This window comes from Cryptomeria japonica, chromosome 3 (genome assembly GCF_030272615.1).
Source record: "Cryptomeria japonica chromosome 3, Sugi_1.0, whole genome shotgun sequence".
In the NCBI taxonomy this organism is placed as follows: domain Eukaryota; kingdom Viridiplantae; phylum Streptophyta; class Pinopsida; order Cupressales; family Cupressaceae; genus Cryptomeria; species Cryptomeria japonica.
This window is the reverse complement of record NC_081407.1, coordinates 434,570,248-434,583,303: the sequence shown is the minus strand read 5'-3', so window position 1 is coordinate 434,583,303 and position 13,056 is coordinate 434,570,248.

Genomic DNA, 13,056 nt, shown 5'->3' with positions numbered 1-13,056 from the left:
TTTTCATAGAGTGATTTCTATTCAAGTATTTATGGCAAAGGATTCTGGCCTATTTAAGGTGGGGGAATTTGTGCATTCGCCATATTAATTTTGCTCCTAAATCCTAACTCTATTCTCTAATATTCTTGACTCCAGACCCACCATCCTCCTTAGGCCTGCATAATTTATCACAAGCCAATAGTGCCAATTTCTTTTTATCCCCTGATCCTTGCCAGAAGAAATTTCTAAGGAGTTTATTTAGCTCCTCCTTTTTAACTACCAGGAGATAAATACAAGAGAGTTGGTAAATTGGCATAGCTGAGAGGATTGATTTAATCATGGTAGCCCTACCAACCGAGGAGAGCCATTTTCCTTTCCAAGATTTTGTTTTGTTTTTTATTTTGTTAACTATATGATCCCAAAGTTTTGAAGATCTGCAACCCTTAGCTAAGGATAATCCTAAGTATTTGCATGGAAGTTCCCCTACTTTGAATTTCAAAATATTACAAATTGTATGTTCCTCATTCCTATTAGTATTGAAAAAGAAGATTTCAAATTTTTCTGTGTTAATTTCCTGTCTTGAGGCTTTAATGTAAGAGTCAACTATTAATTTGAATGATCATGCCTCATGTCTATTGCCTAGTACATACAAAATAGTATCATCAACAAATTGATGACGAGTGATGGGATCCAAGTCATTAGTTATTCAAACTCCTTTAAGGGTCTCCCTTTCCCTAGCCCTGGAGATGGATCTACCTAGAGATTTTGCCATGGTGATAAAAATAAATGGGGATATAGGGTCCCCCTGCCTCAAACCTCTAGAAATGACAAATAAACCTTTTGGGGTTCCATTCACCAGGATGGAGATTCTAGGAGAGGAGATGCATTCATAGATAAGGTTAATCCAAGACCTAGCGAAGCCAAAGGCTTCCAAGCATTTACAAAGGAAGTGCCAATCCACCTTGTCATAAACTTTTTTAATATCTAACTTAATAAGCATGCTTGACTCCTTGTTTTGTTGGATAGAGTGGATGGCCTCCTAGGAAATGATGACACCATTATAAATAGATCTACTCGAGACAAAACTTGTTTGATCTTCACTAATAAGGAGGGGGAGCAGTTTCTGTAGTTTGTTCGCAATAGTTTTGGTGATTAGTTTATAGATAGTATTACATAAAGCTATTGGTCTGAAATCTCCAAAGTTGTCTACCTTATCCTTCTTAGGAATAAGGGTGATAAAAGTGTTATTTATTTCTTTGAGCATATTACCTAAATTCCTTACCCCCTTCAATGTCGCTGTTACATCATCCCCAATAAAATGCTGACATTTTTGAAAAAAGGCAGTTGGAAAGACATCAGGCCCTAGTGCCTTGTTAGGGTTCATCTACATTAATTTTGTTTCCACCTGCTCTTTAGAGAATCTGGCCCCTAGATTCTTATTCTTCTCTTGTATGACAATTTTAGGGATGTTAGCTAGGATTTCAGCTCGAGAACCTAAGTTAGAACCCTCCCAATTATTTAGGATATTCTCATAATACTTTACTGCCTCAGATGCAATTAGGTTAGGATCTTCCGTGATTTGTCCTCCACTCATTCTGATTTTAGTTATCTTGATAACTATCCTCCTTTGTCTGGTACTATTGTGGAGAAACTTAGTATTCCTATCTCCATCGCTTAACCACAACTCTCTAGACTTTTGGTGCCAGAAAACTTCTTCCTTAGCCAAGATGTTCTCATAATTTGCTAATAACCATTTTTCTTCCAAGAAAAGAGCCTTATCCATCCCTTTTTCCATAACTATCTTATTAAGCACACTCATTTCTTCTTCAAGTTTAGCCTTAGTCTCAAAAATGTTACCAAAGTGAGTTTTATTCCACCTTAGCAGATTGCTCTTAACCACTTTCAACTTGCTAACAACTCCAAAAAGCTTGGATCCCAATACTTTCGTCTCTTTCCACCATTGCTCAATCAGTCCCATCACCTTGTCCTCTTTCAGTCACATCAGTTCAAATTTAAAAGGGAACCTTTTGGGTCTGGATTCCTCTGTAATATATAACTGTATGAGATAATGGTCAGAGCTTGAGATAGGAAGGACTTTTACAGATAGGGAATTAGGGATGTCAGTCAAACTCCCCTTGAGAAAAAATCTATTTAGATTTTTTGCTATGTATCTGAAACCTATCCCCCTATTGTTCCATGTGTATGAGTCCCCCGCCATCTTAATCTCCATGAGGTTGGTTCTGTGGACCCATTCAAAAAAATATTTCTTTGATTATGAAATTGTTCTACTCCCTCCCCATTTCTCTTTTGGGTTGAAGATGGCATTAAAGTCTCCCCCAATGATACAAATATGGTTAGGAATTGTTTTCAGATATAGCTCAAGTTCACTCCAGATCCTTCTTTTATCCTTATTTTGTATTGGGCCATATACATTTATAAGAAGGAAACAGAGGTTGTTTTTGATACCTTTTACCTAGCCACTCAACCAATGTGCTTGACTACTCACTACTTCAAAGGAAACCACTCTAGGATCCCAAATTACAGCCAGACCCCTCGAGGCTCCATTGGTTGGGTGTCCAACCATCTCCCTGATGCCTAATTTTTTCTTGAAGATCTCAATATCATTTGAATTAAGTTCAGTTTCCCGAATCATGATTATCTTAGAGTTAGATGTTGTGATGCATTGTTTTATGATCCGCTGCTTGTTAGAGGCCCCTAACATTCCATGAAAGGAGTTTCATGGCTCCTTGGGAAGGTACTTCCCCTTCCTTGCACCAAACATAGAGGTTAATTTGACCTGGCCTTCTACATACCCTTCCATATTTCTCAATTCTAATAGAGATTTATTGCCCCTTCTTCTAATCTACTTAGCATAGTTTGGGGTTTCCTTACCACATTCGTTCTGATCAATCCAAAGGATTTCCTCCCTAAAATCCCCAACCTCCTCATTTTTGTTGCTCAACCCATCCATCAACTCAACATCCTTTCTCAGATCCTCTCCCTCATCCTCTAATTCCATGATCCCCATAATTAGGGCTTGTTTCTGTAGGATCAAGTCATCTTTATCAATAATTTCCTCTATAAGCCTATCCATGAGATCACCTATGACTTCATTGCAAGATTGGTTAAGTAATGCCTCCTTCTTATCCTCACTTTTATTTCCCCTCACTAATGGAGGCATCTTGTCTTTGCCATCCTGCATCTCAACATGGTCATTTGTCGACTGTTCTGCATTAGCTTCCAGTCCAGTTTTACTGTTCTTCCCAACACCCTCTATGGAATTCAAAGGGGGGGGGCTCATGAGTCCCTCCAACCTTCCCCATAATCTCTTTCCATACACTGAAACCATTCAAATTCTCACCCTTGTTACCCCACAGCCTATGGATATTTTCATCCTCCAATACTGTCTGAGATGAAGGTGAAAGCATATTATCATGAGTAAGGTTCACCAAACCTGGCAACACAGTCACCGACCTATAAATCTTGCAATCTGAAGTTACAGACGTATTGTTATTTGATATCATCTTAAATTTTGGTGGGTAATTAAGGGGAGAGGTTAAGGAATGTTGTTTATCCAACACAATTTATCCCTCTTCAGTCTCAGGGGGGTTTCGGGATGGTGACATTCTTAGTGAGCTTAGATAGATCCCCAACGGCCCCAGAGCCACTCGACACATTGGTTGGATTTGATATGTTTAAGTGCTTATTGATAGGGGAATTAGGGGTATTATTTTCCTTCCTTAAGAGAGAGGTTGGAGATAATTTGAAGGCAATGTGATCTGACACCGGGCTGTCATAAAGTTCAGGTTCTAGATGGTATTTGCAGTTGGTTGTTATAAAGACGATTGGTTTAATTTGGGATGTGTTGGAATCCAAATTGATAAGCATTTTAAGATCTGAGGATCGAGACCAATCCCCTTCTAGGCCCACAAAACCTCCAAGGCAGTCACTGATTTAAAAAAAAAGTTAGGCATGCATGAGTTCTACCGGGAGGTATTTAAATCTAACCCACTTCAACATTTTCTAAAACTTATGCAAGGGCAGAAATTAGGTTGCCAATCTATGAAATTAAAATTAAAGTTTTGATAAAATACATATTCACCAGTTAACAATTCAAGTTTTAATAATTCACTTCTACAATCAACATAAAGTAAGTCAATAGGGAGGATAGTAATACTTACCTAGCCCGCATATGTTTTTTCTAGCCAACGAGAAATGGACTCAATAGATTGTCCTTTCCTGCACCATTTGGCAAATAGACCGTACTTTCTATAGTGATCCCTCAAACCATTGACAAATTTTTCTTCAGAGACTTGCAAAAAGTAGTTTTTCGGTCTAGGGTTTGCTGCTCCAGATCTGTTTGGCCGTTGTCATGCTACGGGCATGGACATTTTTGTAAATTGCTTTGATGGGTTAGGAAATATATATTGGGGCACATGATTCCTGAAGTTATTGCTTGATCTAAATTGAGAATTTCCCCTAGGATTACCATGGGGTTGGAGAGACCTCGCTCAATAATAATTCCATCCTTTGATCGAGTATGAGGCAGACGTGAATGGGAAGAGGAGGCACCAATGGTAGGGTTTTGTCTCTCCCCTAGGGGGATCAAATTGGCGCCTGAAGCAAATCTCATTGTGAATGAGGATATTAGGGTGATCTAAACCCTATCTCCAAGATTCTTGCAGATGAAATAACCAAAGATATTGCCATGGTCCCCCTTGGTTCGAGCCCACAATGCCGTACGATATTTCTTGCTTAAAACATCTTGCCATTCCTTAGAAGTATGTCCATTGTTCAAATTTTTCTGGATGCTGATTCTGAGGCCATCGTTTCATCCCAGGGTTAACCAAAATAGATCAGGGGAACACAAAATTAGCAGTGTTTGGACCTATGGCAGAGGGAGGATGATGACCCAAAATCTCAAACCTGTTCTTAGAAAGCCCATACTTCGATCGAGCAGGCGAGCTTGAGAGGGGTATCTGCACTCCATGTTGCTTTACTATAGGATTTCGCATCTTGCGAGCCATTTAAAATTTTTTTTTGTCAAGTAATATTATTTAATTTTTTATGGCATCCCTTCTGGATAAATTAATTTTAATTAAGTAATGGCCAATTAATTGATTAATATTTTTATTAATTAATTACCCTATCCTTCTTCTACCAAATAAAATAAATAATTATTTTCTTTGGTTAATGTCACCTTTTTTCTTGCTTTTATTTGAATTTAAATAATTCAAATACTTCATTTTGGTCACATGTCTCCTAACTCTACCCTGGCATCTAGCCTAACCCACCAGCTAACCCAAGTTTCTAACCAACCCTATCCCTTCAACCAACCTTATCCAAGTCATGTGCACATTCCCTATTTTAATAAATTAGGAAAAGAGTAATTTTGGGTGGTTATCTCCCAAATAGACATGTGTCTATGGTTACACTTCTCATGCCTTGAAATGACACTTGCCCTCTTAGAGGACACTTGTTACTCCTTGCATTGCCACTTTTGGTATGGTTTTTTCATTGATGTCAACACCTACTAAAACACTAGCACTTTGGAGATCCAGCAGCATTCACCGGCAAGCAAGTAACTATTGCACAGTTACTGGTGTATGCGGGAAAAGCGGGTTGATAGAACTCAATATGTGAAAATATTCTAAAAGATTTGTCCACACACACACACAAGACTTCTTGATGCAAGCTATGGAGTCATGAAGCATAACTCAGCTTCCCAAGGTGGGTCCCATTGTTCTCTATCCTACAATGTCCCTCAAACCAATGTTTTTGCTCTTAGATCACTGAGCAAAATGGTTTAGGGCTGGCAAATGTAAGAACAAGGGATGCTTTGATAGATTTTAGAATGAAATGCATCCTAAGCTATACATGATTCTAGAAATGCAATAAACTAACTATAAGATGACAAAGCTAGTAAACAAAATATCCTAGCATACTATATTTAGTCTATGATTGAGCTAAATGATAAAGAAAGTATTCTAAACATGCATATTTAGACTAATTCCTGATTTGAAAGAGGCTAAAATGATGAGCATAAAAATGATATGAAAGCTTGAATGTATTTGAGAATAAGTATGATACTACAAATTTGGAGGATATTCAAAATGGAGGAATGAGAGCTCTATTTATAGCAAAAACAGGGCAATGGATGGTCAGGATTGAAAGAGTTGATCAAGGGTTGAGTTTGAAAGTTGGGGATCCATGTTTGTAATTGGCACCAATGAAATGGTGACAAATGTCAACATAGGGTTGGGTTGAGAGAAGGGGTTGGAGGCATTAAATGCCTGAAAAGACCTTAGGGTTATCTAGAAGGTAAGGGTCAAGTCTAAATTAAGATTACCCATTGGATTAAGAGTTAATCCAAGGATAAACCCTTGTGCAAATGATTAAGAGATAATCATGGTCAAAGCATTAAAGGCCTGATGAGACCCTTGGGTTGGATAAAGGTTGAGTTAAAATAAATAATTTAACCATGTAAGAGGGTTTGAGTTAACCATTAATGGTTATGAAGACTTTGGGGAATTAAGTGGTTGAAGGCTTGAAGCCTTTAATGGTTATCAAAGACTTTGAGGAATTAAGTGGTTGAATGCTTGAAGCCTTTAATGGTTATCAAAGACTTTGAGGATTTGAGAAGTGACCTCCACTTGCTTAGGGATGTGACAAAGTTTAGAAGATGGGTTAGGCTAATTAGAAACAATTAGAAGAGTCTAGAAGAAATTAGAAAGGGGTTTAGGAAGGCAAGTGGGAGATGTAGGATTTTGCAAGTGGATGGAGGGATAATAGGATTTAATTGAATTAAATGATTTATTCAATTTGGTTGTAATTTGGGGAAATTAAATAAATTAGATTTATTCAATTTAGGATAAGTATTTAATTAAATTTGAATTTAATTAAAAGTGGATAAGGGGATTTAATTGAATAAAATGATTTATTCATTAAATGGGTATAGTGAATTTAATTGAGTAATTTACTTAATTAAATAGAGGAATGTGGATAATTTAATTAAATTGGATTTAATTAAATAGAGAAATGAACATAAAATATTCATTTAGGAATATGGTCATTTTTATACGTCTACATTTTGCCCCTCTTTGAAGTAACGTGTGTGCACATGTTATTTCAAAGAAAATGATGCGTTATCATGATTTATGATCAAATGCAATTTTTGTGTCGCTCTTTTGATTTGCAAGTCGTGCCCCAGATTTGATTTGATGCGTGATGCCCCAGATTCGATATTTTGATGGTGATGCCCCCTCGGGAGATGAATCAATTTTATTTTATTTTTTGAAATTTTTTTATTTGATTTGATGAGTTGCTTGGATGTGTAGGATTTCGTCTATGTGAAAGGTGGGTAAATTGATTCATCTCCCGATAATGTACAACGTGTAGGGTTTAGGGGAGACCGCAACCATAGTACATGTCTATTGGGCTAACCCTAATTTCATTTTCCTCCTATAAAAGGGGGAAAATAGCTTTGATTTGATTCATTTGTGCTTTGTTGAATTTGGAGAAAGAGAATTTGGTCTGAAGAGAAAATGCCTATTCCGTATTCCAGACACTGTTTCGAGCGCGTTCGGAGGTACCGGAGACCTGCAACGTATGGACCACCAGTAAGTCAACATTTTTGACCCTCTTTTGATTTTTGATTTGGTCGTTTTTAGTCATTTGTTGATTTTTAAAACTCGGTTTTAGCGCGTCAAAGTCGTAGATTAGCGCATACGAACTTTTAAGTAGCGCATCAAGTCTATTTTTAGGGGTGCGTCTGAAATAAAATAGGGTAGCGCATAGAAAATATAGGTTAGCACATAGACATAGAATAGCACATGGCGATAGTCGGGTAGCGCGTTAGGTCAGCAGGTTAGCGCGTAGGGTAGACCTAGCGCATAGGGGTCACAGGGGTTCACATGGGTAAGGGGGTTTAACGCGTAGGGCTAACCTAGCGCATAAGGTCAAACAGGTAGCGCCTGGGAGGGATAGATTAGCGCATGGGTAGGTTTTAGCGCATTGGGTAGGTTAAGTGGCGCATAGGGGGAAGATTTAGCACGTAGAGTCAGTCTAGCGCATAGGGTAAATAGATTAGCGCGTAGGAAAAACAGCCTAGCGCGTGGGTGAGTTTTAGCGCAGCGGGAGTCTATTTTAGCACATCTGGAAAAATTTTGCAAAATGATGTGGTTTGTAAATTTGTTGTGTCGTGCTGTCATGATTTTATGCATTTGTCCAATATGAGTGTTGATATAACTTGTTTTGATGTGCGATATTTCAAGTTATGTATTGATATCAATGTGGTGCTTTGATCAAAATATGATTTATTTGCGTACCTTGTTTCAAGTTCAATGTATGAAGCCTGATTTGTGTTACAAGCTGGTATGGGTTGGAAACTTGAGTTGTGTTACAAGCTGATATGGGTGGGAAACTTGAGTTGTTTTACAAGTTTATGGGATTGTGGAGACTTGAGTTGTGTTACAAGTTTTGATATGGTTTGTGATAACTTGAGTTGTGTTACAAGTTGATATGAAATGATAGGATTGTGAACTTGATGTAGATGAACAAATTGTTTCATGTTGTTGCTGTGAGTTTGATTTTGATATCTTTGTTTTGATGTGGAAACTGATATTGGATTTGTTTTGCTTGTTGACAGGAGCAATTGGGTGTGGTTCAGTCGAGGGAGAGATTTCCAAGACCGTGGACATTGATATGGCGGTTTCTCAGGCTGATCTCGACATCATTGAGAGATGTGGGTTGACCTCCCTTTTGGATATGCCTTGGTTCACTGTGAACCGAAGGCTACTGACAACATTGGCAGAGAGGTGGCATAGCGACACAAACACCTTCCATTTTGCGACCAGAGAGATGACAGTCACACCAGAGGACTGTTACAGGATCCTGTGGATTCCGGTAGTAGGTGTACTACTACCGTATGAGCAGTCAGAGGAGGGTGGGACAGAGGCACTGCACCGTATCTTCCACGATGAGACAGTCTGTGGCTATGAGATCCCTTGGCAGGAGTTCCTAGACCTGGATTACGCACCCCTGCCATCTGTACTAGCAGGGTTTATTGGTGGATTCCTTTGTCCTGATCGTAGGTCAAAGGGATTCTCGGTGGGATGGGGGCTAGTGTTGGAGGAGATGGTCACACAGGGCCGAAGATTTTCATGGGGATCAGCTATGTTGGCCCATCTGTACAGGGGCTTGCATGAGGTGGTATACCTCGGTTACGACAGTTTGTCAGCTGGCGTGACACTATTACAGGTATGGTGCTGGGAGCACATTCCAGCGGTGAGGCCACTAGCAGACAGGAACAGGCCCATGGGATGCGCATATGCGTATGGATACAACGGTCTAGTTGTCCAGCGCAAGCAGGGTAAACTAGAGCATTGGAGGAGAGTGCTCGATGATATAGATACGGTCACTTGGTGACCGTATACAGGATGCGAGGTGTGGGCGGAGGACGGGCTGGAGATGCCCTTTGTTTTTATGACTAGATACTTGATCGAGAGGACCCCGTTTGTGATAGTGAGGTTTGTGGTGACCCAAGTTTTGAGACAGTTTGGGCGCCAATAGGGTATTCCACAAGAAGCGTGCCTATATGCACGACGGCGACAGGATGTAGCGGATTGGGGACCGACCATTGATAGTGCAGTGGCGGTGGAGGAGTTTGTCGGTTTGGTGGGGCAGATATGGGATTATGCCCCAGAGATTCAGGATGCGGGCATGACTGATGAGTTTGCCAGATTGTTTGCTGCACGGGCGGTGGCCAGGATATCGGATCCTGAGGAGATGAGGCCAGCTTTTGATTCCGATGAGGAGGGAGAGGGAGATGATGATGATGATGGAGAGGATGGAGGAGATGGACAAGGGAGAGGAGCCAGAGGGAGGCGGGGAGGTAGAGCTAGTAGAGGAGATAGGGGTGTGGAGAGAGTGGTGAGACAGGGGGTGATAGACAGGGGGAGAGGTGGATTGACTATTGGAGTCGGTGGAGAGGGGAGAGTGGGAGAGGTGCTAGCTGCAGTGGGGGGTGCTGATAAGGTGAGGCAACTAGCACAGAGGAGGAGGACAGATGTGCTCCCACCTCCAGCACCGAGGACAGGCCGAGTAGGAGGAGTTGCCCCTGCACAGGTACCACTATGGGTTCAGGTCCCTACACATATTGAGGATGCGCAGATCCGAACCCTACAGGTGACTGTACAACAGCTGCAGGCGCAGATTTTGACATATCAGTGACAGATTTCATAGTTGACCACTGAGCGAGACACCGAGATAGAGAAGAGGGGGCGAGCGGAGGAGCTGATATCCAGCATGCAGAGAGCAGCGGCGGGTGGTCTGATGAGAGACACCCTGAGAGAGCTAGCATTGAGAGCTCAGGAGGCGGAGTACTATCGGAGGCACTATGAGGCTATGGTACCCAGGGACCGGCAAGTATAGAGCTTTACACAGTCAAGATCCAGTCGATCTCGAGATACCGGGTCACGGTCTGAGAGCCGAGGTGTTACAAGGCCACCGAGACAGGACCCTCCTAGGGATCCAGGGGCGGGTGCATCTGGAGCTAGACCATCTCCATCAGGGGATAGTCATACTTGAGAGACGTGGTCTTTGTTGTATTTTTGATCATTGTTATTCTTTGTACTGGACACAGTTTTGATACATTTTGTACCTTTTGATCATTTTTGATATATATATATATATACGACACCATTTTCTTTGATCATGTGGTGTGTTTATATGGATGCATGTTATGTGGGTTATTTCTTTATGATGATGCAATGCTTTAAATATATGATATAATGTATGATGCAGGATGTATGTTTTTATATGCTGTGAGATGTCTCTTGAAAATGAGATGTATGATTTGATATGCAACTAAATGAAAAAGGATATTCAAACATGTTAAATGATATGCAACTAATTGTAAAATGATATGCAACTATGTTTTTGGTAGCATCCTCATTCTGTATTTGCCATCCGATATAGCCATATGTTGTTTGCTTTCTTTCTTTTTTTTTTTTTTTAGGTATCATCATTGAGCATTGATTTGTTTGGGATATGTTAAAAATTTATACAAGCATAATGGTATAATTGAACCATAATGACCTGAGAAAAATTTACATGATATTTGATTTTGCAAGGTAGCACAAGCGTCAAGGTATAATTGAACCAGGATGACCTGAGTGCGTATTGCGTAAACAGACAAGATTAGATCATTTGTATGCGTGAAGTGGAATCAAGCCTTTAGTGATATTCGACGTATCACGTCTCGAGGCAAGTATTCACACAGTACAAGTGATCGCCTCCCAGACAGAAGACTAAGAAAATATTGGAAGTTCCTCATGATCTCTAGCTTCGAAGCATTTAGTGAGACAAGGAAGAGAATCCAATAATTCAAAAAATTCAAAATGAAAAACTAGTTAAGATTTTTATGCGATAATGCAACATTCAGTACTTCAGAAAATCATCCATCCTTGGTATTTTTGTAAATTGTTTTGTTTTGCGATGAAGCGTAGTTTTTGGTTTGGTGGATGTCATGTTTTTGAGTTTTGCAAATAGCCTTGATATCTTGAATGTTTGCACTATTTAGATGATTTGAATGCCCCTAGCTGAGTGTGCCTCTTGATGTGAATATGTACAGTGATTTCCAAGCCATGGTGTATTTGTGGTAAGAGGATATATATGGATATACCAGGATAGTGACTACGCTAAGTATGTCCTGAATGGATATTTGCTAAGTGTCAGGCGATGGCCGATAGTGTTTGTATGGATAAAATGGTATGGAGATAGGTAGAGGAGCCATTCTTTCACAAGAGCGCCTGTTTACCAGGTTTTCACCGTTTGTTTTTATTGTACTTTGTTTTTGCTTTTTTTCTGAATTTTTTGATTTTTTTGCTTGTTTTGGCTTTTTCCGTGCACTAGACTACTAAGTGTAGTATTTCTTCAGATGGATGTTGTTAGTTGGTTCGTCGAGCACATCTCCTTCTAAATTTGTTAGCTGATAGGCACTTGATCCATAGACTGATATGATGACATAGAGACCCAACCAGTTAGGTTCAAATTTCCCTTTCTTTTCTCGATCTTGCTGATTTCTTGGATTTTCTTTGAGAACTAGGTCACCAACTTTGAAGTTGCGGGGGATGACCTTGTGATTGTAGCTCCTGCACATGCATTGCTGATATGCTTTGAGATGAGTATAAGCATGCTGACGTCTTTCATCTAATAGTTCAAGTTCTTGCAAGCGGTTAACTCGATACTCTTCATCTGGGATTAAGCCTTTCAGAGATACTATGAGAGATGGGATTTCTACCTCCAGGGGTAAAATGGCTTCTGATCCATATACCAAGGAGTATGGTGTTGCTCCTGTAGGTGTGCAGATGCTGGTTCTGTATGCCCAAAGTGCTGGATTGAGTTGTACATGCCAATCTTTGCCTGCATCATTCACCATTTTCTTGAGGATTTTCAGTATTGTCTTGTTAGACGCTCCCGCTTGACCATTTCCCTGTGGGTAGTATGGTGTAGAGAACCTATGTTGGATTTTGAATTTTTCACATAGTTCTTGGACATCTTGATTTTTGAAAGGCCGTCCATTATCTGTGATGATTGAACTTGGAATACCATATCTGCAGATAAGATAATTGAGGATAAAAGAGGCAATTTGTTTCCCTGTCACTGTGGTCATGGGAACTGCTTCTATCCATTTGGTAAAGTATTCTGTTGCTGTTATAATGAACTTGTGTCCATGTGAAGATGAATGATGAATTTTTCTTACTAAGTCCAGTCCCCACTGACAAAAGGGCCAGGATGTTGTAAATGGCTGCAGTTCCTATGCTGGTGCATGTATTAGATTACCATGGATCTGGCATTTAGGACATTTCTTAGCGAAGTGATATGAGTCTTTCTCCATTGTAGGCCAGTAGTATCCCATCCTTAGAAGCTTTTTAGCAAGAGTAGTACCACTTGAATGTGTGCCACAAATACCTTCGCGAAGCTCGTGTAAAGCAGAATCGAAATCATTACGATCAAGGCAACTAAGAAGAGTACCATCTAGACCTCGACGATACAAAGTATCAGTGGTAAGGGTGT